General features: G+C 31.8%; 1 protein-coding gene across 3 annotated transcripts in view; it reads right to left on the bottom strand.

Annotated features, from left to right (window-relative positions):
• Positions 1-365, bottom strand: part of LOC118201124 (uncharacterized) — a 177,236-nt gene extending 176,871 nt beyond the window's left edge. For all 3 annotated transcript variants that reach the window (XM_085818332.1, XM_085818335.1, XM_085818337.1), the window contains exon 1: positions 173-365. The gene's annotated coding sequence lies outside the window, so the exon portion shown is untranslated. The remainder of the gene's footprint in view (positions 1-172) is intronic.
• Positions 366-6,000: the final 5,635 nt, after the last annotated feature.

The following is a 6,000-nucleotide window of genomic DNA, read 5'->3' on the forward strand; positions in this document are numbered from 1 at the left end:
TATCCAATAGACAAAATGTAAAAAACGCCCATACTAGAACAAAAATTAATTCTGCAAATTCACATGTTTGTAAACCATGCAAACAAACGTCATTCGAAGCAGTTCTACAACTTCGAGCGGATGACTGCACCTAATATGTGTATGTTTAAACTAATCAAAACAGAGAACTTACCACTATAAAGTTGCTAGGATTTTATAAGTATTCTTCAGCAATCCAACATGGAATGTATGCTTCATAAGTGCCAAAACTTCTAATTGTTATCATCGATTTAATCATAAATAATGTATCGCAAAGTTTTATTCTAGTTCCTATAAGAACACTTCACCATTATCCCGCTTTAACTGCCACCATTAGCGGTACAAAATACTCGGACGCAGCGCCATAGGGTTGCAATATACTTAGCTGAAGTTTTGTCGCCAAATGCATGAATATTGGCGACAAATTTTGCTGATCCCTCTTCACCGTTATGATAAAAAGGAATACGAGCACTTATACCTTCCGACCACTACACTAGTTATCTAGGAAAAGTTATTCTTTATTCGGTAAAAAATGGATAGAGCTTGCATCACTAGTGACATGTTTCGAGAAATGTTTGCTCCAACAGCATTTCTTAGAAGCACAACACTGGAATTTTGACTATCTAAAAATGTTAAATTTACACTTATACGGGCGGTGCTGCTTTGCATTAATATATCAAATAAATTGTTGATATAAACAATACTGATTTATGTGAAACTACGGGAGCTACCTCAATCAGAAAGGCAACAGAAACTTTATTACTTAAACTTTTGATGACGGAATTAAATTCTGAATGAAATTCTTATCCATTAAATCCCCAAAATTTTCTGCTCACTTCGACTTGCTATTATAAGAATAATTTCTCTCTTCCTTTAAACTTGAGATAAATTTCCACCAGGAAAATGCAAGAGGCACACAGCAATAGCATCTTTTGTGTTATAATTATTGAACTTTGAACATTTTGAACACTTTGAACATGATATCCAGTTCTTTCCTTTGTCCTTGACAGGGATGTTTCTTGAAGCATAAGAAAAAAGATTAAATTTGCAGAAACTGATTTGAGAGCGTATTCAGTGTATTGTAAAGTAATTTTAGCATTCTGTTAGGAGCCTTTACCACTGCATAGCTCTGTGTGATCATTTTGGTGAAGCGGATATTCCATCGATCCATTTATGCAAGTGAAGTGCACAATTTTTATGAGCGCTATTCACTTAAGAAATATTTTATTCTGGAGACCCCCAAGCCATTAAATAAATGGAATAAGATGTTATCAAATATAATTAAATATGTTAGATCCTTGATTATGCCATAGCCGGTTTCCGTACACTGATATGGATGGGGAATGTGATCTAACCGTTGCTGCAACATGCATAAAAGTGCCGCGAGTTGGTTGTTTTTTTCCGAGGTACAAAGACGACTCGGCATTAACACATAAAGGTGCAGGCACCCTTGAAAAGTGCACTATTGCCTTGAAGAATGTAATCTTCATCAAGATTCCGGTAGATCTAGATGAACAGTGGTTGACTTTAATAAAGGTTCCGGCACCTTTATTTCAGTTTACGCCATGAAGAATACAACTTAGTCAAGATTTAGGGATATTTCTGTGCAATTCAAGCGAATTGTCGCTGACATGAATGAAAGTGACAGCGACTTTCTCAGCAAAATCCACTGTCTAGTCTAGAAAAATCTCCGACTTGAGTAAAGTTACTGGCATCTTTATGAGTGGTTATTATAAAATCGTCTGGGTGACGGAACACGAAAATTTACCACTTTTGCATCATGCAATAAAGAATTAAATTCAATAGTTACAAGAAGATTGCTACTGCCATCCGAAATGAAAATGGCAAAAAGAAGAGCGATTATGGAAAGTGAACTAGAGCGCAGAAGTGCAATGAGCCTAGGAAATAATGGTATGAAGATGGTTTTAAACAAGTGGTGGCAATAAAGACGGATCTGATCCGGTTTTCAATTACTTACGAAAGATGAAATACTAGTAAGCTTTCAAAATGAAAACAGAAGTTAAGTCGAGAAAGAAGATTATGATATAGATCAGCGATCCCAAATCTTTTTCTTCATTGATCCTTTTTAAAATAATAGCTTCATCGATCCCTCTGACATTTCCTCTATTACATGCAGCATACAACATAATTATAATAAAATATTTGCTCACAAATAACTTAATGATAAACAATTAAACTAAGAATATGAAAAACAGTTTTTTTAAAAAAAGTTTGTTAAGTATACACGTTTTATTATTTTTGTACTATTATTATATTTTGATATTAAAAATATAAACAAGCTGAAGGTGATGGCTGCACTTGATGAATAAATACAATGTTTTTTATAGTTGGAATAAAATGGTTTAGCTTAATTTTTAAGTCGTTCATTCAACCTGTTTCTTGTTTTTCATAGTAAAATATTATTTTGACTACTAAAGCATTGCATTGCATATTGCGCCTATTGTATAAAAAATTTACATACTTAAAAAAATGCTATTGTTTTTTTTTTTTTTTTTTTTTTTTTTAATTTTTTGTAGCTTTGTCTCGTATATATTTTATAATATGATATAGATTTACATCAGTAAACAATGAATGATCAATTTTATCAAAAAAATGTTTGTGATCAATGGGATTTTTGAATATGCCAATAATTTCTGATGAATATTGGGCCAGTCGACACCTTAATCATCATTGACTCCGCTTAAAATTTTATCGACAGCCAGAGGAAAGAGTACCTACCTTGTTGAGAATCTCTGCTATAGATGGTTATGCGAAAAATATTCATATTATACAATTATGAATACATTTCATCTCCTTAAAATTGTTTTTACCTAAACGTAAGAAGAAAATCGAAACATGCAGCTAATGGGATTCACATTAATATTTAATTCACTGAATGAATAATTACGCAAGCTTGTGTATTACAAAAAGCATAAAACACATGCAACTTTTTTTCCCAGTTAGTTTTGTTTAAAGAAATATAATATCGCTTATAAATAAAGTTTTTCGTTTTCAAAAATAACTTTATATTTAGTTAAAATAAATATGTTCGCGTATAAAGTATTTCCTTAAAATTATATGTTTTTCAGATACGAAAATCGATTACTATCTAAACAAATGCATTTCCCATTCCTTATTTCAGTTCCGTGTGGATTATTAAAACTCACTGCAATAATCTAATACACATTTGTAGCTCAAGAGAAAACTTTGACGAAAACTGACCATTAAAATAATAAAGCATAATAATATTTTCACTGGCAGTTACTATAACTTGATTCCCTCCTTAATACTGATTTTGTATGTTTATGATTCACAGATCTGTTACTAGTTATAATAATAGACTTATTGGCTTACGATAAACGCTTTAATTCAAATAGAAAGCTCTTTCAGCTTAAAAGTACTGTCTTCTCGTTAAAACAACATATCTGATGTGGACACCACATGGCTTCTCTATACAGCCTATTAAATTAATGATATTTTTTGCTGCCCTTCATTAAACTTATTTATTCGAATTATTCTAACTTAATTAAAGATTTGCGAAAATAAAGGCTAAGGTTGCGCAAGTCGTATCTTTTAAATATTAATCGTTATAGCATGCCAAACGCACTTTTTCCGACAAAACGAATTACCCCCTAGTCAACCATATTGTTTCACATCGTGTTCGTAACCCCGTAGTATTTGTGAAGAAAATCGCGATGATTCAGTGCGTAAAATGCAAAGGATGGGTTCATGACTTATGTGCTGGACTGAAAACTAAATGAAAAAATATCTTTGTGGTCATTATTGTAATTGTATTAATAAATTAAATGAGAAAAAGAAAGTTTTATTATAATTACTCAGTTTTAAACGTAGTACGACTTAGGCTGTAGATACCACCTACAGTTTAAGTATTAAGTAGTAGCTGTACGACTTAGAATAATAGTTGATTAAGTTCGAGCTCATAAATTTTATTAATTTAATCCAAGGTATGGAATTTTATTGTAATAGATATCAGGAACGACAATACAAGATATTATTATCACAATACATTTTGCTTTTTTTCAATAGATCCTATGATTCATACCTGTTTTTTCTTTTTTAGACTTATGCAACCTTATCATATATATGTTTGGTCCTGCCGATTGCAGTAAATAGATACATACGCACGTACATACGTCAGGAATTTTACAATCCGTTTGGAAAAAAAAAAAAAAAAAGTGTCATTTATTCTGTCCGTATATTCTGTCTTTATTCTCTCCGTAGGTATGTTGTCCGTCGTATGGGCAGAACATACATACATACGTAAAGAAATCATAAAAAAAAAAAATCTTTTTTTGAGTCCACTTTAAATCCGTTTTACAATCTACCATTTCGAAAAAAAAAAAAGTCTTTATTTAGTAAGTACGTAGATACGCCACGGAAAAAAAGCATTCAGATAGATTTGGGAACTGAAAATGAATGTTTCTGTTGAAATTTGACACCCGAAATTTTTCAGGATTACAGTACTTCTTTTAGGTCGTACAAGAAAGTAAAAACAAGCAACAACAAAAGTCTGGAACAACTCAGATTTTAATGTCACACCTTAAGGTTTGCTGCTCTCGTTGAGCTTTTGGTTTATTAGCTTTTTGCTTATTGTTGAGCTTTTATTTCTGACCCACTCCTGGAGACGAAACATTTTTTTTAAAATTTTTTTAAACTTTATTATTAAAAATATTTCTTTCCACGTACGCCTCATAAAATTCAACAGCAAAATCACAAATTTTTAAAAACATCATGTATTTAGAATTCCCATTGCAGTATTGAGTGTTGCCATACTTTTTTTTTTTTTTTGTTTTGTTTTTTCTGCCGGAAGGGGTATTAGACACGAACCGTAATTTTACATCGAATGCTTTCTGTTTTCCGTTTCACTTTTCAAATAATTAACTGTAGGCGAGGCCAGTCGCCTAACATAGTTACTATAAAAAGACATTACAGCTCAACTCGTCGTTCTTTTACCAGTCTTATTGTCGACAACGTTTCCCAAGATACACCACAAGGAGTGTATTATTTTTATATGTTTGATATTTGCTGAGTGATGATTACAAGATGTACACAACATCGTTTATTCTACATTGCTAATCTACTATATTATGATTACAGTTATGATTAATGATAATAATAGACACAGTTACAGGAGTAGCCGATATTGCACCCTCAATGAAGGTGGAAATAATAGATATACAGCTAAATCTTACTTGGGAATCGAACCATTAGCCCTAGTTTCGAATTTGCAATGCATCTCCGCTACCCCTCAGGGCAGCTTAACAGATTTCATGACGCCTTGATTCATTACTTGGGGTGGGGGATTGTATGCGAGGAGGAAGGAACTTGACATGTATTTTTTTTTCAAATAATTCGGGCACAATAGTGAGGGAAGAATGAATAAGGGTGCTGTCCAACAGTTTAAATGGAACTGTGTAAGTGAGGCTCACTTTAGCTTTCTTAAGTTTTGCAAAAGGAAAGAAAGTACTTCATTATTCTCAGTTAATAAAATCAGATAATTATCAGTATCCTGATAATCGGAGCTCTACAAAACTTTCAGGAACATGATTTAAGATATCCCAAAATAATACAATAATATTGGCAATATCTCAAAACAATGCATAACCACTGGTCAGTAAGACCAGTGCATCTCCTTTTGTATGTCAAAACATAAGCAAATTTTACGAAATTATATGTAGTTAGTCACATATTATATGTAGTTAACCTTGGCTAAAAATAAGATAGAGCTCAAAATTAAAATGTAATCTATTGAATATTAATGTGAAAACGATTTAAGGGTTCAATTCTGAAATTAACTCAAAGTTCAAGGAAGAAATAAAAGGAAAGGTCCAGTACTAAAGATAATTAATTTTCTATTTCTTTTGAGAATTAGATTGGAATTTTCGTATTCCAAAAAAGGAAGAAGAGGGGAAGGAACTAAATAGTTTTTTTTTTTTTTTTTTTTTTTTTTTTTTTACGACT

This window comes from Stegodyphus dumicola, chromosome 1, assembly GCF_044657685.1.
Source record: "Stegodyphus dumicola isolate Sdum_Otavi_A_Nest chromosome 1, ASM4465768v1".
Lineage (NCBI taxonomy): Eukaryota > Metazoa > Arthropoda > Arachnida > Araneae > Eresidae > Stegodyphus > Stegodyphus dumicola.